The 21920-nt window shown below is 41.5% G+C and overlaps 1 protein-coding gene across 3 annotated transcripts in view; it reads left to right on the top strand.

The window, feature by feature from the left end:
• The first annotated feature begins 19160 nt into the window (after positions 1 to 19160).
• The window catches only part of MIDEAS (mitotic deacetylase associated SANT domain protein), an 83389-nt gene continuing 80629 nt past the window's right edge, over positions 19161 to 21920 (top strand). The window contains exons 1-2 of one of the 3 annotated variants that reach the window (XM_042849446.2): positions 19169 to 19299; positions 21585 to 21675. The gene's annotated coding sequence lies outside the window, so the exon portion shown is untranslated. Of the gene's footprint in view, positions 19300 to 21584; positions 21676 to 21920 lie in introns of all 3 variants that reach the window. The other 2 variants (XM_042849447.2, XM_024106641.3) reach the window with 2 other exon arrangements.

The following is a 21920-nucleotide window of genomic DNA, read 5'->3' as shown; positions in this document are numbered from 1 at the left end:
AAATCAGTTCCAGATCTGTGCAAGCACTGGGTGTAACTGCATTAGGTGAGATTTATCAGCCAATTACTACAAAAGGAATGGATGCATCCATTTGAGGAATAGGTATATTAAAAATGGCCATAGTGTTGTGACGTCAAGATCATGCACCAAATGTCAAACCTGATTGACATAAAAGGAAAATTGCATAAAAGAGTGAAAATTACATATAACATGGCCTACAACTCCTAATAATCTAGGATACAATTACATTCTACAGCTCACAAATGCAGAAGATTTATTAAAGTACCATTTTGAGAAGTATAGTTACACTACATGGCATCACCTTTCTGTGGCTGAAGTCACTTTTGGTGTGTGAGTATCCGTTATAAACACAAACTTTTATTATTAAAATTTATATTATAATGGTGTATTACCATGGTGCGCAGAGGTCCTAGTCAGGTACATTGCCATGCTATGCACTGTACAAATCCAGATAAAAATGGTTATCCCATTGTATGTTATTGATTGATTAATTGACTGAAAACCTGCCAAGGGGGCTCAAGCAGCATTGATGCCATACAAGCATTATAACATTGTTTCAGTGGCTCACTATCCAGGGGAAATGTGGTGTGGCCAGTGAGTTCATTCAAAGCAGAGACCCATTGGAGGGGGAGGGATAGCTCAGTGGTTTGAACCTTGGCCTGCTAAACCCAGGGTTGTGAGTTTAGTCCTTGAGGGGGCCAGTTAGGGAACTGGGGTAAAAATCTATCTGAGGATTGGTCCTGCTTTGAGCAGGGGGAGTTAGACTAGATGACCTCCTGAGGTCCCTTCCAACCCTGATATTCTATGATTTTATACAAACACTTCAGAATGTGCATTGACCATGCCATTGGCTGTAAGAGCAGCTACAGCCTGACTTCATAGAGCTTGGGATTGATGATTTCTCACCCCCAACCTTCACATAGCTGCAGCCAAAGCTCTTTATTCCAGTTTTGCCTATGACATTAGAGTTTAGGCCTAAGTGAACAGTTTATATTTATGCCACCCTAATGTAGAATATTGTATGTGAACCAAGCAGGCTAATTCGTTTGTTAATACAGTGCAAGGAATTTTTTAGGGCTGGAGATGCTGCTATAGTATTAAACTGGTATATTAAGTAAGCAGGAGTGCTATGTAAAGTAAATAATTAATTGCCTCATTGTGCAATAAAAGAGTATAGCTTCTTTTGCAGGCATAATTACAATTGTTATATCAGAAAACAATGTTACAACGCATATAAGTAAACAGGAAAAGATTATGAGATCTCTATTAATGGAAAACACCCTATTAATTGGAGGTGCTATGTCTCAATGACTAGTGGTGATGGAAATTAAACTAGGCAAAGGTATACAGTACATGCAAGTATTTAAATAATGATCCTGTCACTCAGTGCATAAGGACAATCCTTTTGTGGATTTTTTTTAAAGGAAACACACACAAAAGGCATGATATATACAGCGGTGTAGCTTTCTTCATGTAACCAGGTCAACTATTATATAGTTCACATTATAAAATCTGCATTAGGGTTAACAGGATTTAATTAAATAGTATATTGATTTCAGGCCATGAAAAAAATGATTTTTTTTTTCATTTTTCTACCTCACATTTTCAAAGAAGAAAAAAAAATCTAAAGCGTGTTTAAGAGCTAGCAAATCAGAAATCATTTGAGACTGCTGTAAAGAAATCTTTACAAGAGGCACTTTCAGAGTTATATCATTGGCAGTTCCTAGTTCATCTGAGATCAACACATTAATCTGAGCTCCTTCCAAAGCATACAGTCTTATCTTTAATAATAACTGTATTTGTAACTGCTTGGGGAAGTACATGGACAATTACAATTTAGAGAAAATAGTTTTAAGGGAAATTATATTGAAGGAAATAGAATAGATTACTCTTATTAACACATAGCATAATACAAGTATAGCAGGTTTATTAAAATTATACTACATTTTCATAAGGGAAATATGAGCTATTTTGGAAAATGGATTCCCTCCACAAAATCACAGTAAATGACACACACCAGCAAAATTCCAAGGATATTTAAGTAACAGAAAAGATTAGTCAACACTCACTATTAGTTCCACCAGCAGCTTCATTCCAACAATGCTTACTGGCAGTAATAGCCTGGGGAGAGAGATCCCTTGCAACATATCTATCCTGCTCAGTAGCATTTCAGGAGAATGGCTTACCATACCACTTGCATAATGCGTCTTGAATATTCTTGGTGTTGGAGTTTAACTAATGTGATATGTTTCTGGTATATAGGTTTACAAATTGGTGTCATCATATCTAAACTCTCCAACCACCAAAAAAGTAAATTGGTATTAATTATAATAATATACAAGACTGAGTGGAATTGAGCTGTGGTATACTTCTCTTAACATGTTCTGTAAAACTACCAAACAAACATTTGAGTAAATTTATTAATAAAATGGTGATTCACAAGAGAAAATCCATGTGGTTATGAAGTGTTACGCCTGTCCAGCCATTCAGTATTAAACTAAGAAATCACGCATAACCTATAACCCATCATGTCCAAAACAGGTGGTTGTGTGCTTTAATATAGCTACTAGATCCTGGCTCTGGGGATTATTCACTTATTGCCCTCTCACTCTATTCTTTTGCATTCAGGGATTAAAGTGTAAATTATTTCCAATCTATTTGGGAGATTGAATTCAAAGCTGCTATTATTCCCATATCTGCCCATTTTTCAGGGGCAACTGGCAACACAGTGATGAGTACCAGGTATCCTCCATTCAGAAGTGTGGGATACGTGGTCTCTGGGCAGCAGGATTGGATATAATCTTACAATCAATTTTAGAGTCAGAGGAAGAATAAAAAAGGCTGGTGGCTTGTCTGCATGAACGATTAGTTTGCAGCAGGCTGGGTGTGAATCTACCCCACACTAGTTTGCTGCAGACTGTGTGGACCCTACTGATGCACATTAACAGTTTGTTAGTTTTCTTTGACCTAGTCTCATTTCAAAGAGAACTAAATTAAAGCAAACTAACAAATTATTAATCCACATCATCAGGATCCACACAGTCTGCAGCAAACTAGCGTGGGGCAGATTCACACCCCAATTTTCTTCAAATTAAATGTTCATTGTAGACAAGTCCTCAGTGTCATCTAATTTATCCCCATCCCGCTTTGTAAGATTGATACAACATGCACTAATGTATTTTGTCCATAGTCAAACAGAGCAATGTCATCAAGTTGTGACTGTAGGCCTTTGCTTTGCTTGGCAAATAATCTAACAGATACAAGGTTTCCTAAGAGTTTACATCTCATCTTGACAGCAGGTTGGGATAAAAGGCTCATGTGACCTGGTGTTTTTAGGATAAAAAGGTAAGATACAATATCTTTTATGCAAAGTCACCTCTTGGTGACCTGGGTAGTCTTTGGTATATTAAAAAATAAAAAGTCCATCTGCTTCAGATTGTTTAAACCAGAGGTCGGCAACCTTTCAGAAGTGGTGTGTCGAATTTTCATTTATTCACTCTAATTTAAGGTTTTGTGTACCAGTAATACATTTTAACGTTTTTAAATGGTCTCTTTCTATAAGTCTATAATATATAACTAAACTATTGTTGTATGTAAAGTAAATAAGGTTTTTAAAATGTTTAAGAAGCTTCATTTAAAATTACATTAAAATGCAGAGACCCCCGGACTGGTGGCCAGGACCCAGGCAGTGTGAGTGCCACTGAAAATCAACTCGCGTGCCACCTTTGGCATGTGTGCCATAGGTTGCCTACCCCCTAGCTTAAACCCTTGTCACCATCATAGGCTTTATTCTAATCAGTTTCAATGAAGCAAATGTGGGTGGTGGTAGTGTAGGAATGAGAGTCAAAAGTCCTAGGTGCGACCCATGGCTTAACCACTAACTTGCTGTTTGTCCATGAGTCAATCATTCCATCTTTTTGTGCCTGCATTTTCCCCATCTGTAACATGGAAATAATCAAATTTATCTACCTCACAAGGGTGTTGTGAAGCTTAAGTGCTGTGTAAGTACAAAATATTACTGTAGATAACGCATGATGCATGGATCATATTGCTGAAAAAAAAGTGAAAAATGATCTTTTTTAGATGTTTACTTGTTCAAAATAACTCAGATTTTTTGGCGAATATATGTCCTCCATACAGTTACGCATAGACTTCCATCTGAAGAAGTGAGGTTCTTACCCACGAAAGCTTACGCTCCCAATACTTCTATTAGTCTTAAAGGTGCCACAGGACCCTCTGTTGCATATACTATTGATTACGTATTTATCACTTGGCTCTGCAATTCCTTAAATGCATATCATCTCCATCTATTTGTTATGTTCACACACACACATACTTACAATTGAGACACTGATTTATGGCTCCAATCCTACAAATATTATGCGCTTACTTTACTTTAAGCACGAGTAGTCATATTAACTTCAGTAGGACTAATCATGCTTAAATTGAAGCATGTGCAAAAGTGTTTATAAGATCAAGGCTTATATATCTATATAAAAGTTTGTAGAATTTAAGCACCTGTCACTGCCTGAGTTTCTCCATTACTGAGTTTTTCCATTATATATGTGTCATACAGTAGTTTCTTTCAGTAATGTGCAGCGGTGGTCCAAAAAGCTAACAATGTTGTGAATCATTAGAAAAGGGATAGGTAATAAGACAGAAAATATCATATTGCCTGTATATAAATCTGTGGTTTGCCCACATCTTGAATACTGCATGCAGATCTGGTCGCCCCATCTCAATAAAGATATATTGGAATTGGAAAAGGTACAGAAATAGGCAACAAAAATTATTAGGAATATAGGAGAAATTAATAAGACTGGGACTTTTCAGCTTGGAAAAGAGATGACTAAGGGGGGATATGATAGAGATCTATAAAATCATGACTGGTGTGGTGCAATTAATAAGCAGCAGGTTTAAAATAAACAAAAGGAAGTATTTCTTCACACAATACACAGTCAAGCCGTGGAACTCATTGCCAGAGGATGTTGTGAAGGCCAAGACTATAACAGGGTTCAAAAAAGAACTAAATACGTTTATGGAGGATAGGTCCAACAATGGCTATTGGACAGGATGGGCAGGAGATGCAAAACCATGCTCTGAAGTGTCCCTAGCCTCTGTTTGCCAGAAGCTGGGAATGGGCAACGGGATGGATCACTTGATGATTACCTGTTCTGTTCATTCCCTCTGAAGGGTCTGGTGTTGGCCACAGTTGGAAGAGCGGATACTGGGCTAGATGGACCATTAGTCTGACCCAGTATGTCTGTTTTTATGTAGTAAGGGCTGTCATTTTAATGATTCTTCACAGTTCAGTGGTTCATCCACCCTTTTGATGTAGAGTAATATGGAACTGAAAGAACTGGTTTTCCCATTAGCAAACACTGGAAATCAAAGTTTCAAAGCTGGTGTGAGTTCTGCAATTTGAAAAATAATTGAATTAATTTAACTTTTTTTAAAACCCACTGTTAAATTAATTTAAAATCTTCATTTTCTATCCATCTGTCTGGATAGATTTGGATAATTAAATTGTCAAGATAGTGGCTTCCTGATTTACTTTTAATTATGTTTAAGACAATTAAAATATATTTTGGGTCTTGATCCTGCTTGCACTGACATGAGTGGCAGTTTTGCCTTTAATTTCAATGGGAACAGAATCAGGCCCTTTGTGATTTATTCTTCTTTGTAATCAGATGTTATGATTTATGTGTTTTTATTATTCTGGTGTTTGTGACTTGCCAAAGACCATACAGCAAGCCAGCAATAGCTGGGCATAGAACCATATAGTCCTGGTTCCCAGAACTGTGGTCTGTGTTTCAAAACAAATAAACAAAAACAGAAGAGGAGAGCTCAATTGCTGTCATCACTGATAGGCAGAGCACCAGCACTGGAACTGGAGGAGCCTCCCAGTGAGAAAGCAGAGTTGGCTCAAGGGACACGCCAATTTCCCTCCCCACCTAAAGAATCCTCCATGTTCCTGGATGAGGCTGTCACTAAAGTCCTGAGACCAGCTGTCCGATTTTATGGTCTTATAGGAGCTGCTCTTGAGGATAACAGATACCTTGACATTGAGACAACGGTGATCCAAGAGAATACATACAAACTATTTGACATTGTGACAGAATACACTCCTATATTCACACCCTACACACTATTGTAATAATCGTTGTACAAGGTATGCCTTGTAGGTATCATTTGAAAACTCATAATTTGCTGGTCAGTATTGTCCTGATAAAATGTGTAGCTATGTGGATGAAGTTATAAGATTTCCTTGTATGATGTTATTAATATATTCCAAACCCCACAGCCCTGCCTATACAGAAGTCAGCAAATAGGTCTTTTCTAAACAAAGAAATATGTGCTTCCCTTAATTTGCATTTAAGCTGTAAATAGAGTCATCAAGCGGGAATGGAAAACAAAGAAAGCTCAAACAAGTGAAAAAAGCCAGCAGGGAATATCCTTTTACATTGACTCTTTGTCTCCTGGTTCTCAGCTGAAAATGATTTTCAAAAGGAGTACTGAAACTATAAAAAGGAAGGGCAAACACCCCAAGGAGCCCCATCTCTCTCTCCCTGCCTGTCATGTTCTTTGCACCCGGGAAGACAAAAGGAAATAGCCATTGGATTCCTGATCTGAACAGTTTGGTCAGTAATCTTGCTGGAAGCATGTAGTGAGAAATTTTGCTTTAATCTAATATTGTTTGTTAGGCACTAGTAAGTGTTTTATCTTTATTTTTTGTAACCATTGCTAACTTTTATGCTGTATTACTTGTACTCACTTAAAATCTCTCTCTTTGTGGTTAATAAACTTGTTTATTTTATCTAACCCAGTGTGTTTAAGTTAAAGTGTCTGGGTAACTTCATTTATCATGATAATTTGGTGTATATTATTCACATAAAGGTATAACAAACCTAATATTTTTGGACTGTCTGGGAGAAGGCTGGACAGTGCAGGACATACATTTCTGGGGGGAAAGTCCAGGACTGGGTGTGTATTGGGGTCATCCTGCAATATAACCAAGAGCTGATGAAAGCCCGGGTCTGACTGGCAGGCTACAGTTACACAAACACATTTGGGAGTGGCCTGCATACTGGTGGCCAGTTGTGAGAAATCCAGGTTGGAAACTACAACAGCAAGGCATTGTAAGGCACCCCAGGTTACAGGGCACGGGTGACACAGGCCTCCACTGGTCTGGATTCTACCCCGGTATGTCACAGACATCCTCAGCTCCTTGGTGTCCACAAAAATTGCCATTCCAATCAGTGAAGTCCTCCTGGAGGGTTTGTGGCACACTCTGGCCTCGCTTTTTGCAACTTTGAAGCAAGTGGAAAAACACTACCAAGTCCCATCTAAGGGCTTAAAACATTTCTGTGTGCATCCAGCACTGTTGTTGCTCATTATCTGAGGTCCAAGTCAGAACCTAATCCACCAGGAAGGTCTCAAAAGGAATGTAAGGAAAAACTGAAAGACACAATGAAGGAAAGGTAGATGATACCCAAAACAGTGCTACAAGTGGCAATGGACAAGTCTGATACAGCTACTTGGTCCATGGTCAGAGGGGTCATAATGCACAAGGCTTCTTTGCTACAGGAGCCTGAGATACCTAGAGAAGTCCAGATGGGAATTGAGAATTTAATTTTGATGGCATGATTGAGTACCTGACCTAAAGGATTCAATGGTCATGTTCAGATCCCTGAGTATTTGTACTCCAGTGCTGTACTACAAGCCTTTCTGGTTACAGTCACCTCAAAGACAGAGAACACTGTCTTATTCCCATGTTATCCTAGAAAGCCCTGGTCATCCTCCTCCATTGCACACCAGCCTCCCTCCTAGAGGCATCAGGTTGCCAAGATGGTTGAGAGCTACACCACAACTACCCCAGAGCTGACCTTAAGAAATCTCCTTGCCCGCTTCTACTGAGCATGGGCAGACATTGCAGGCCACAAATCAGTGTGGACATTGTCACCCATGTCTACCCCATCCAATTCCTTTGCCTGCCCCCGCCCTGTCTCCCTTTCCCATTCCCCCTTAGGGACCTTTCTCACAAAAGCCAATTACAAAATGAAGTGATTTTTTTTCTTTGTCTAGGAGCCATAAAAAAGATTGCAAAGGAATACACTGCCACCTCAGATTCAGGATATTAAAACTTTCCTCCATTATTCCATCGTTTCAGGCTCAGGGCTGGTTTGTGGCTTTTGACTTACAAGACACGTACTTCCACATTTCCATCCACCTGGCCTGTAGGATGTACCTGAGATTTACTGTGGGGCCTAATTACTATGAGTACAATATACTACCTTTTGGGCTCTCCAAGGCATCAGGAGTGTTGCTGTGGTGGCAGAACACCTGAGGGAAAAGGGCATCACATCTATCCGTATCTAGCCGACTGGCTGATCAGAGGCAGATCATAGCAGGAAACTCTGAAAAGCCTCAACTGTGCCCCTTCTCTGTTTCCCCTGCTGGGCCTCCTGGTGAATTATGAGAAATCAACCTTCTCATCCCATTACAGATGACAGAGTTAATAGGTGTCAGGGTAGATTCCACGACAATGAGGGCATACTTACTCAGGACAGATTCTTCTGACTTCAGTCTTTACTGAACGTGGTGATACCTGGCTACAGTAGTATGGACTTGCCTCACATTATTAAGCCATATGTCCACATGTACATATATGATGCCATTTGCCAAACTTTGCCTGAGGCCCCTACAGCTCTGGCTCAGGTCAGTCTACTCTCTTACAAAGGATTGCCGAGCAAGACATGGTGCTGAGCTGGTGGCTGCCCCCCAACAATGTCCAAGAAGGGGTACTGTTTGTGACTTGCTATGCAGGGCATTAGTCAAAGAAACAACAGAGATGGGCTGGGGAGCCAACCTGGACCACATAAATACAAGGGGTATGGTCCACAGAGGACACAAAACTACACATAAACAACTCAGAACCTTGAGGGGGCATTCTTCCCGGTCTTATAATGCTCTGTAATTAAGATAATGACAGACAATATGTCAGCAAAGTACTACATAAACAAGCAAAGGTGGGTCCTCTTTTTTCCCCTCTGCAGGGAAACAATCAAGCCATGGAACTGGTGCTAACTACATGGCATAATTCCAATAGCCCTGTGCCTTCTGGGAGCCAGCAGGACTTGGCAGATTTCCTAAGAAGACAGTCTGTCACCAACCATCAATGGGCGGATCAGGGCCGGTGCAAGGAAGTTTCGCGCCCTAGGCAAAACTTCCACCTTGCGCCCCCCCAACCCAGCCCTGCGGCAGCTCCCTGCCCCCCCTCCGCCCTGAGGTGCCCCCCCATGGCAGCTCCACCCCCCCGTGGAGCCGTGCAGCAGCTCCCCACCCCAGCTCACCTCTGCTCCACTAGGGTTATCATATTTAAAAAATAAAAAAAGAGGACACTCCACGGGCCCTAGCCCCGCCCCAACTCTGCCCCTTCCCCGCCCCAACTCCGCCTATTCCCCGCCCCTTCCCCAAAGTCCCCGCCCTAACTCCCCCTCCTCCCTCCCAGCCACGCGAAAAGGGCTGCCAGAGCACTACCAGCTTCACAGTTTGCCGGGCAGCCCCCAGACCCTGCGCCCCCGGCTGGCGCTTCCCCAGTGCAGCTGGAGCCCGGGAGGGGAAGCGCCCAGCTGGGGACGCAGGGTCTGGAGGCTGCCCAGCAAACCGTGAAGCCAGTAGCGCTCAGGCTTCGGGCAGCCCCCATACCTCCGGACCCTGCGCCCCCGGCGGGGCACTTCCCCTCCCGGGCTCCGGCTGCTGTTCTCCTCCCGACTCTTCGGCTCTGTTTAAGAGCCGAGCTGCCTGACCGCTACCGGCTTCGGGCAGCCCCCATGCCTCTGGATCCTGCGCCCCCGGAGCCCAGGAGGGGAAGTGCCCGGCCAGCGGCTCAGGGTCCGGAGGCATTGGGGGCTCGGGCAGCTCGGCTCTTAAACAGAGCCGAAGAGTCAGGAGGAGCACAGCAGCCGGAGCCCGGGAGGGGAAGTGCCCAGCCGGCGGTATTTTTCCCGGACATGTTCGGCTTTTTGGCGATTCCCCCCGGACGGGGGTTTGATTACCAAAAAGCCGGACATGTCCGGGAAAAAACGGACATATGGTAACCCTATGCTCCGCCTCCTCCCCGAGCACGCCGCCCCCGCTCTAATTCTCCTCCCCTCCCAGGCTTGCGGCGCCAAATACCCGATTGGCACCACAAGTCTGGGAGGTGGGAGAAGTGGAGCAGCGACAGCGTGCTCAGGGAGGGGGATAACAGAGGTGAGCTGGGGTGGGGAGCCCTGCAGCAGCTCCCCCCCCCATCCTGAGACACCCCCCGGCAGCTCCCCACCCCCCGCCCGGGGAGCTGTGCGGCAGCTCCCCACCCCAGCTCACCTCTGCACCTCCTCCCCGAGAACGCCGCCCCCGCTCTAATTCTCCTCCCCTCCCAGGCTTCCGGTGCTGCTGCAAGCCTGGAAGGCGGGAGAAGTGGAGCGGCGACCGCGCGCTCAGGGAGGGGGCATAGGAACGCTGTAAAAAAAAAAATTGGGGGCACTGCTTTTTGGCGCCCCCAAATCTTGGCGCCCTAGGCAACTACCTAGTTTGCCTAAATGGTAGCACCGGCCCTGGGAGGGATTTGGTAATAGACATGTTTGCCACTTCTGTTCTAGAGGAGGCATGAGCCTGGGACCTTTGCCAGATGTCTTCCTTCTCCAGTGGAATCAGGGACTCCCACTACTAATCCCTAGAATGATTTCCAAGGCCAGACAAGACCAAGTCAAACTCATTTTCATAGCTTCCTACTGGCTGAGGAAGTTGTGGCCGATGGCTCTATTACAGATGTGCTCGCAACCATATATCAGGCTTCCAGACTGCTGAGACTGGTTATCACAAGATCAGGGTCAAGTATTCCATCCAGATGCAAAGTTGTTACAACCGACAGCCTGGACGTTGGCTTGGTGAATACTATGGAAAAGGACTGCTCCTTACTTGTTCAGGAGATACTGGCACAGAGATGGAAGCTATCTATGAGGAAAATGTACTTTTCCAATTGGTAAAGGTTCTCAGTATGGGCAGTCCAGTGTGACCTAGACTCAGACAACAGACCTAGACAACATAACCAAATCTTTCAGATTGTACCCATATTTATTTGTGTCTATAGCTGGTTGTTCCAAAAAGTTAGGCCATTTCATCACAAAGACTTTCAAAAGGGGGATAGCACATTGTATCTTACTGTGCTGCCAGCTGCTGATGTACTTCTCCCATTGATTATTAAGGCTCATTGCACTAGAGTCCAAGCTCCACACTCAAGCTGCTTCTGAAATATATTGATATCTGATGTCTGCAAGTTTCTGTGTCTTTAACAAGTTGCTTCTCAAATTCTTTCTTGGCCTACTTTATTATACTTTTACATTTTACTTGCCAGTTTGTGCTTATTTTCCTCATTTTGACTTCCAAATTTTAAAAGATGCGTTTTTGCCTCTAATGGCCTCCATTACTCTGCTGTTTAACCATGGTGGCGCTCTTTTGGTCCTCCTACTGTCTTTTTGTATTTGGGGTATGCATTTAGTTTGAGCCTCTTTTATGGTGTTTTGAAGTCTTCATGCTGCTTTCAGACATTTTATCCTGGTGACCTGGTCTTTTTAATTTCCATCTAACTAGCATCCTCATTCTTGTGTAGTTCCCCTTTTGAAAATTAAATGTTACTCTGGTTGTGTTTTTGTTTTTTTGGGGTTTTTTTTGTATTTTACCACCTCTAGGTATGCTAAATTTAATTACATTATGATCACCATTACTGAACACTGACCCTGGAACCTATCCTTGCAACAAAGCCCGATGCCAACTCTGTCCACATATCTATTCAAGTGACATCATCATAGGATCTAATCACATCAGCCATACCATCAGGGGCTCATTCACCTGCACATTTACCAACGTGATATATGCCATCATGTGCCAGCAATGCCCCTCTGCCATGTACATTGGCCAAACCGGACAGTCTCTACGCAAAAGAATTAATGGACATAAATCTGACATCAGGAATCATAATACTCAAAAACCAGTGGGAGAACACTTTAACCTGTCTGGTCATTCAATGACAGACCTGCGGATGGCTATTTTACAACAGAAAAGCTTCTAAAACAGACTCCAACGAGAGACTGCTGAGCTGGAATTGATATGCAAACTAGATACAATCAATTTAGGATTGAATAAGGACTGGCAATGGCTGAGCCATTACAAACATTGACTCTATCTCCCCTTGTAAGTATTCTCACACTTCTTATCAAACTGTCTGTACTGGGCTATTTTGATTATCACTTCAAAAAAAAAATTCTCTTACTTAATTGGCCTCTCAGAGTTGGTAAGACAACTCCCACCTGATCATGCTCTCTGTATGTGTGTATATATATCTCCTCAATATATGTTCCATTCTATATGCATCTGAAGAAGTGGGCTGTAGCCCATGAAAGCTTATGCTCTAATAAATTTGTTAGTCTCTAAGGTGCCACAAGTACTCCTGTTCTTATTACTGAACAATTCAGCTATTTACCTCTTGGAAAGGATCCTGTGCTCCACTTAGGACTAAATCAAGAATTCCCTCTCTCCCCTTGTGGATTCCAGGACTAGCTGATCCAAGAAGCGGTCATTTATGGTGTCTAGAAATTTTATCTCTGCATCCAGCCCTGAGGTGACATTTACCCAGTCAATATAAGGATACTTGAAATCACCCATTATTTTTGCGTTTTCCGGTTTTGTAGCCTCTCTGACTTCCCTTAGCATTTCACAATCACCATCACCGTCAGGTGGTTGGTAGTATTTTTCTACTGTTTTACTCATACTATTTAATCATGGACTTTCTATCCATACAGATTCTGTGGTACTGTTTGATTCATATAAGATATTCACCTTATTTGCCTCTACATGACCTGCTCTGTCATTCCTATATATTTTGTATGCTGGTATTACTGTGTCCAGTTGTTAGGAAGAGACAGGCAATAATAGTGAGGGATTTGATTATTAGAAACATAGATAGTTGGGTTTGTGATGACTGGTAGAACCACATGGTGAATTGCCTGCCAACTGCGATGGTAGCAGATCTCAAGAGACATCCAGATAGCCTTATAGGTAGTGCTGGGGAGGAGCTAGTGGTTGTGGTACATGTGCATACTGATGACATAGGGAAAGGTAGGAGAGAGGTCCTGAAGATCATGCAGGGCCAGTAAGACAGGCAGAACTGCAAGGTCTAAATGCATGGATGAGATGATGGTGTAGGGAGGAGGGATTTAGGTTTATTAGGAACTGGATTACTTTTTGGGGAAGGAATAGCCTATACAGGAGGAATGGGCTCCATCTTAACCAAAATGGAACCAGACTGCTGGCACATAAAATTAAAAAGATTGTAGAGGATTTTTTAAACTAAGGGCTGGGGGAAAGTCGTCAGGTGCGGAGGAGCAAGTTGTTCAAATAGAGACATCCCTAGGGACCTTTCAGTAGTGCATTAAGTGATGTGACTAACGTATGTCAGATGTGGTTTATTCCCTCTCTCATATCTAACAAGGTCTCATCATGATCCTTAGGGAGCCAGTTTGTTTCTGATTTGCATAAACTGCTTCTTATAATTAAATAGTAAAGTTCCTCAAACTAGACAAATAAACTGACCCTTGCTGAAGCCAACAAAACAAATTTAGAGTTTCTGTCTCAAGCTGATTTTGAGATATGAGGAGCAAAATTAATATTAAGAAACTTTGCAAAAGGTGAAAACAACTCCTTTTTTTAATCTGCTCATTTCCAAATACCTTTGCTGATTTGCTTCAAAATTCCCAGAAAATTTCTATCCTAGCATAAAATCACACACGTAAAATTGTAGGTGGATTGGTTTAATTCTGATACAGATGGGGAAAGGTGTTGATGTAGGACTTGTAATAGAAATCTAGCTTCCTCTGTAATACTATATTCTTACAAGCATTTTCCATTGGAATAGCACAGATTAAAAGAAAACTACAAATTTTTCATTTTAATTGAAATTTTGTGTTTTAGTATTTATACTTATTTACTCCTAAATCATCAACCTCAAAATTAAACATTCAAAACAGAAATTAAAAACCAAACAACTTTGCAGAAATCTAAGTTATTAAATGCAATAATAATTTGTATTTCTATTTTACCTTTCCTCTGAGGATCTCAGCGCAGTTTGCGTAGACTGCGTAGACTGTTGGTCCTTCATCAGTTGAGACTGAGCCAATCACAGCACGTCTTCCAATCGTCTCTCGCTCTGGCCATCCTTTGCCAGGCTTGTCCATATCTCCTTGTTAGAAAATCATCCCACCTCTTTGGAGGCTGACCGCATGGCCGTTTCTGTTCTTGTGTACATTTACAATCATTTAATTAAGCCTCCACCTCTATAAAGTAAGTGAAGAAAATAGAAGGAACATTTCTTCCATACATCTGTGAGATGGAACATGGCAACTATTTAACAATGCATGGTGATGACACAAAACAACAGTTTATGGTAGGAACTGAAGAATACCATATCCAATAGAAAATGCAGGGGGAATTTAGGTAGGCAGAATGCAACTACATGAGTTGGAACTTGGTGAGGATAATAGGGTTTAATACTACTTCTCTTGCAGAATGTAATGCTGTTTTTAGGGATCATAAGTGGACAGGACCTTGATTTTACCTGTCATTCAAAGGATAGCATCTCTGGTAGCACAATATCCTCTCCCACAGTGCAGAGGCATTGGCTCAGCTCTGACTCAGAGGAAAGGGTGCCACCTACTGAATATCAGCTCCACTTTTTGCAGAACACAGGTATATGCTGCAAATCTTTCAGCCAAATTCTGACTCAGCATAATGAATTAAGGTTATAAGAGCTGACATCATTGCAGCACAAGATATGCCCATACAGCTTAAGAACTTAGGGGTTTTATATGTTTTCTAGGAAATGTTCTCATTTGCTAAGATGTTTTAATTTAGTAATAAAATAAATGATCTAATAGGGAGTACATATATATTGAGCTTTGTTGCTGTTATATTGGTAGAGTCATAGTTTAACACATACACAAACCTTGCAAATCACAGCAACAAAGAGGACAGCACAGTAACAGCAGTTGCTGCAATGAAAAATGATGGTGGCTATGGTTTTGGAGAAAACAAAATTGTAAGAAGTGAAGACTGAGGAATGGGGGAGCTACGTAATAGGGCACGGTGGCAAAACCTTTACAAAACACTTTATAAAGCCTTACATATAGTTCACCAAGGTAACTAGTGAATAAACAAATCCATGTCATGGTGACTTTGAACTTTGTCCTTGTGGTTACTATGTTGCCTTGGCTCTGCGTCAGCAGCTGATAGGTTCAAACTTAGATAGTATAATACTAAGGGGATGGCCATGTTAAAAGACCTCCAAGAAGATGATAGAGCACATACATTCTGGGCATTGCAATGTTAACACCTATAAGGCAGGATCATGTCATTTCTGCACAGTGTCGCTTTTGCATTACTATGTTATGGTGTTTTCTATTGCAGTTCACAACACAAATATTTTACTTCATTAAACTCAGTCAGGTGAAGTGCTATTCACTCATCCTTGCTAGGAGGCAGGGCTGTGCTCTGGCATGTTCCAACTTGGTTTGAGGGCTTAGTAGGTACTGTTTTTCAAATGAGCTGAATTAAACTTAAATCAGTTCTCTCCATCTCCATTCACATTCTCCATGAAAGATAGAGATCCTATGACACTTTTGCAAAAGAGCAGGTAATAACTCCAATGTACAACAGTACATCATACTAGTTTGTATTAGGGCAAATTCAACCCTGGAGCCAATGCATGCACTTCCAATTGCCTTCCGTTGGATTCACCACATTTACAACAGGTTTTAATTTGCTTCTTTATGTATGGCCTGTGAGCAATTGCTAAGCACACAGGCCCAGATCCAGAAAGGTAGTTAGGCTCCTACAGACCCCAGACTTAGGTGCCTAAGTTTTAGTTTTGGCTCCGCTGTGATCCACAAAACTCCTAACAAACCCCGAAGGCACCTAAATTCAGTTGGTGCTTAAGTTTTCAGGCCAAAAGTTCCCTTGGTAGTTGGCACCTATGTTTCAGCATCTGAGCCTGCACAGTGCTGCCAGCCTATATAGGTGTTTGGTCACCCATCTCTCACCTATGCTCCAGAGCAATTCACAAACTGGGTGAAGATAGGCATTTGGCTGCCTAAGTTACATGCAGGGCACAATCCAGTGAGTGGGCTCTGAGTATGCCTGCTGGATTGGGTCTCATTTAAAATCTGGCCAGACAAGGAAGTTGTGGCACCACCCACATTGTAACATTTAGCTGTAGTGCTTAGAGAACTTACTGGGGATATGACAGACCCAAGTTCAATTTCCCTCCCGCCAGCAGAGAGAGAGAAAGGATTTGAACAGGAGGGTGTCCCACCTGTAAGTAGCATGCTCCAATCACTGAGCAATCTGATATTCTGATAGGAGTTCTCCCTCATTCTCTCTTGTTGAAGCTCTTCCAATGTGGCTAAATAATGAAAGTGTAACTGGAACAGGGGGACTTGACACAGGTTCCTAGGTAGATGCCCTAATGGCTGGACTACAGAGTCATCTTTCTGCTCTTTCTTTCTCCCTCTCTGACCCAATGACTAATTTAAGTATTTATCCACGGTAGAACAGTTATTGGGCGCATGCTCATGAGAGAGAGTGACTGTGGTCCAGTGGCTACGGCAGCTGTTTAGGAGACCCAGCATCTGGTCCAGTTGCTTTGCTCCAATCACTCATCAAGAGAGGCTCAGGGAACCCCCATACCAGGCTATCCCATAGCTCAGTAGTTAGCACACTTTCCTGAGAAATTGGAGACACCTCTTCAGATCCTTTCTTCCCCTCTAGCAGAGAGAGGGGATTGAATCTGGGTTTTCCACAGCCTGGGTGAGTGCTCAAACCACTGGGCTAAAAGTTATAAAGTGGTGGTGGCGGCGGCAGCAGCAGCAGCTTATTCACTGCCATTTTTGTGGCAGTTGCCTAACCTTTCCCTCAAAAGTGCCTAAGCTGCCTGACTCCAGGCAGCTGGTTCCCCTTTGTGGATAGCTCAGCAGAGATAGGTATCTCTCTGCTGCCTGGACTTAAGTGCTTATCTCTGACAGTGGCAGCTGGGCTTAGCACACACACCCCTGGTAGGCATCTCCCTTTTACTATCTTATGTAGCACTGTGGCTTGCATGCTAGCTTTTGTGGATTGCATTCTAAGGCACCTATCTCTCATGGATTGTATACCAGGGAGACCAGGCATCTAACTTGGCTTTGTGAATCACTTCCTGTGATTGTTTTTAGGTTCCTAAAAGTTAGGACCTGTCAGGCTCAGCATTCCAACACATAAATCCCTTCATGATCCCACCCATAATTACTTCTGCATTGGATTACAGTCACTGGACTATCATTTCCATCTATACAGCACTTCTGGATAGCAAATATTAATGGTGCTAGAGAAAACTAACTTCTATTTGATTTTACTGTTGGTACAATGTTGCATTAGTGGGGGGGAGGTTGGAACAAGAGATAAATACTACAAAAATTTAAATGAGAAAAAAATCATTTGCTATTTGGAAAAAAAATAGGTAACACTAAACCAGGAAATCATGGGTGAAATTCTGGCTCCACTGAAATTAATGTGAGATTTGCCATTGACTGTAGTGGAGCAAGGATTTTACCCCATATCTTTAGTAAGAAACTATATGTCATCAGCATGCCTGGATAGAATTACATCCTTTGCATTACATGGTTTCTCATTTTTGTACAGGCACTAAGAGGGAGGTAGTGTGGTCTAATAGACAGAGCACTGGTCTGGGACACCTGAAAACTGGTTTCTGTTCCCAGATTTACAACTAACTTGCTGTGTGATTTTGAGCAAGTCACTTCATTGCCCCGTGCCTCAGTTTCTCATATCTATAGTGTGAAGATAATTATACTGACCTACTTTGTAAAGCACTTTGAGATCTATTGGTGGAACGTATTCTATTATTATATTGCTGTTGAAAAAAATAAAAAACCCACTAGAGTTGTTTGCCTGTATCATTTGTACATTATAAACCTATGTAAACTAGAGATGAGAAAAATCCCCAGGTTTGAGTACAGTACAGTAATTCTGTATTAATCTTTGTGTGCTGGATAGACGCAAGCCTGGGGCAAAAGTAAATGGGGGTGAGAATATCAAGTGCTCAAAAGTGAGAGAAAGGGGATATACAGAAGTCTTTTCACAAAATGTTGCTATCTTAACTTTGATTTGTCTTGTTAGTATATTTTTTTCTATATGATCCCCGGGATGATTTTTCTGATCATTTTAAGACTGTCCAAAGCATTGCTTTATATATTTAAAGTTTTGCTTGTGGTTAATGAAATGGGGAGTGATGATGGAACAAGAACTTTACTTCCCGATCTATAGTGGAGCAGGGTGAGCATGTCTGCCAGCACTTAATCTTTTTTTTCCCCCTCAGGCCAGGGTGACAGAAAGGGTTATATTCCAGAATTGCACGTGAATCATTGAGAAATCCCAGAAGTACACATTCCACTGGGTGAGAAAATTTCCTGTAGCAAAAAAAATTATTTTAGAAAGTTTCAGCTGTTTGAAACGTTCAGCATTTGTTGAAATACTCTGAAGATTTGTCAAAAACCCAGAACTCTATGGTTCCCCACTTTTAATCCTACTGTATTTGCTTCGGGGGGGAGGGGGGGAGAGAACCAGGAAATATATTCTCTGAGGCAAGTAGCTCCCTAAAACAAATCACATTATAATATTTCTTTTTAAAAAGAAGTAAATAGACCAACCTTAACGGGAAGGCTGGGGACTAGACACATTATATAACCTAGGAGTTTTGCAAAGTATGACATGAACAGAGCGGCATTTCACAGCGAGGTTTTGCTTCACAAATCAGTGCCGCAGAACTTCCCCTCCCCTCTTTTCTACAAATAAGTAACAAAGCACAGAAGGTCAAATGAAAATCTGTGAGAAGGCAAGGGCAGCAAGAATCACGATACTGCCAGTCAGAACTCCTCAATAATCAAGGGTGGAAGAGAGGAAGAAGCTGCTTCCTGACTAGAACTCTAAACTGCAGCTTCTGTGAGAGGAGCAGAGGGAGGAGTTGAATTAAAGGGACTCATTGGGAGCCTCCTCCACTTACAGTATGAGGAAGTGACGCTTTTAGTGAGCCCCAGAGAGAAAGGAGCAAAGTTTTGTTTGTTAATTGTTTCCTCTTCGTCCCCCCTTCTCGGAGTAGCAGAGCTGGGAACAGAGCTAGTGCCTTTACCTTCCAAGGTGAGCAAACAAATTCCACTCCCCACCCTCTTTCCTGCAGCTTCATTTTTGGTATTAATTTATTTTCGTGTCAGTGGTATTTATTTTTTAATCAGTGGGTTGGTCTGTGGTTATTTGGTGCAAGATGAGACGAAAAGAACTATAGAGGGAGATCTACTATTAAGTTTCCGTTTATATGGCCTTGACACACACATACACACACTCCATCTCAGCATTGCCAAATGACAGGAGCAGCTGACTTCGCCCTTCGAGGGCCCAAATGCAAGCGACTGGAGTGTAGCAGAAGTGCAGTGACACAAGTTCCTTTCTTTGTGAGAAACACAGCTTTCGTTTCTTCTGTTTGTAAACAGTAAAGATTAAATTCCTTTAAAATAAATTAAAAAAGAAGGCCCTGCAAAGCCATGTTTTTTTTTTTTTTTTTTTTTGCCAAAGCCACATCAAGGCTCTAAATATGGGTTTGCAACTCCGTCCCCCCCACTTAAGAAGCTGTCTCTTGCGTATTTTTTTCTCAAGTTAAAATTTCCAGCCGATCCGTATCGGGATCTCAGTGCAAGATTTTTGAATGTTCCATGTTTATTAGCCTTTGCAATGTGTAAAGTGTGGGGAAAGTGCTGTCTTTAAGCCTCCTGTGCATGTAGGAGGGAAGCTAAATTATTTTTGTAAAGTACTAACTTAAACAGAAGGGAGCTCTTGCTTTGCAAAGATCATAAATATCACTGAGATTTAAACAGTTTTGGATGTTTTTTTTAACTTGTTTTTGACAATCTTGCATTCTATGTTGTACAATTCTTCATCTGACTGTAACTGCAAAGGACTGATATTTTGCAGTTTACTAGTAAAAGCTGACAATACACCCACGCACATATGTGAATGTCCTATATAATACAAGCCCTTTATTCTAACACTTTAAACAAAGATTTATTTTTGCTTTATAAAGCCTTGCAAGGTTGCAAACCTACAGGATTTTTTTCCACACTGCATTTTGTAGACTTATTTCACATTTGTTCTAAAACAAATGGTTGAAAATGTTATAATAGACAGGATAATAATTTGATTAAATCCAGGTTTACTGGTTTGTAAGCAGTGCAGAAGTTTTCTGCATCAAAGCAGTGAGCAAACAGCAAAGGGAGGAAAAACAGAGAAGAAATATCCTAATGCAGAGACTGAGATTAGTTGTTGCAGTGCATAGCAGCCATGGCTTTATGAGTGTATAATTACAATGTGATTGCATAGGAAGGCATTGTTGGAACTAATGTGCATACACAGGCTATTGTGCAAGACTTCAGTATGGAACAAAAAGTAGATTTGCATTGCAAATAGTAAAAAGAAAATGTAGCCCTTACTAAGGTGCTAAGTTCTTTTTTGCCTTTTGACCTCAAGTCATCATGATCCCTCCCTGAAAGTTAAAGAGAGGAGAGGAAAATGAAGTTGTTTGCATTGCCCCACCTAAAAAGAAATGAGAGAAGGGAAGTTTTGCACAGGAAATTGGTGCCACTACAGGAGTCCTAGATTTTATGTACTCCACAGAAAATACCTATAATAATATCTGAACTTGTCAAAGATTTTGAAAGCTTATTGAATTTGTGGACTTGCATTCTGACAATTTAGTGGATACTAAGCAGTCAGTTTTGCTAGTAGTAGTTTGGTGGATTTTGTGTAGACTTCTGCTGTACAATTGTGACTCTAGTCAGGGCCTTGTCTCTTGTATACTGGGTTGCAATTCAGCTATCCTGTTTTTTGGTAGAGCAAGAGTCAAAGGAGGTAGTTTGCATGTTCTGTCACAAAAAGTAAAAGGCTCAGAAGAGGAGTGGTAATAGAGACATGATGTTCCCAACTCTGGTGATTTTATTGTGAATCTGGCAATATTCAGTGTTGTTCTTAAAATCCCAGATCCAGGAATCTTTTGACAACAGAGAATCTGTTTCCATTATTATTATTATTTTATTTATCATATATATATAAATAATTCTAGCCCTCCTGGAGGCAGCCAAGCTTGAAAACATGACCTAAGTATACCCTAAAAGCCACAAAAACCAAGAGGCAAATAACCCACCCCCCAAATTTATTATTTGTTTAAAATCTCATGATTTTAAAGATATTTTATGGTTTTTGGAGGGGCCCAAGTCCATGATTTTTTTTTTTTTAATATTTGGATTAGGCAATACTGGCAGAGCAATGGCTAGTTTGATCCATACGGCAAACCTAGCAATTCTTTGGAAAATCAGAACTGAAGAGGAACATTGATTTTTTTCAATAACAAATTTTGAACCTCTTTTTTTCTGTAGGTAGTGTTGGCTCATACTTAGAGCAAGGAATTGGGAACTAGGATTTCTGGGTTCTATTCCTGAGTGCCACTGACTTGCTGTATGACTTTAGGTAAGTCTCTTTGACTAAGATTTTGAAAAGTGTTGTGTAATTTTGGGTGTTTAAGTTCATAAGTGCTCAACTTGAGACACCGTAGAGCTTTTCAGAAGTGCTGGGCAGTGATTTAATTTGAAGTTGTGGGTGCTTGCCACTTATGAAAATCAGGTCCAAAGTGGCTCAAGCACTCAGAAATTGGCGCACACAAGATCAGAGGCCACTTCTGGAGAAATTTGGCCTTAAACTCTACTTCAATTTCC

The sequence above is a fragment of the Chrysemys picta genome, chromosome 4 (assembly GCF_011386835.1).
Source record: "Chrysemys picta bellii isolate R12L10 chromosome 4, ASM1138683v2, whole genome shotgun sequence".
NCBI classification, from domain to species: domain Eukaryota; kingdom Metazoa; phylum Chordata; order Testudines; family Emydidae; genus Chrysemys; species Chrysemys picta.
The sequence above is the reverse complement of the archived record's forward strand: the minus strand, read 5'-3'. Positions and strand labels throughout refer to the sequence as shown.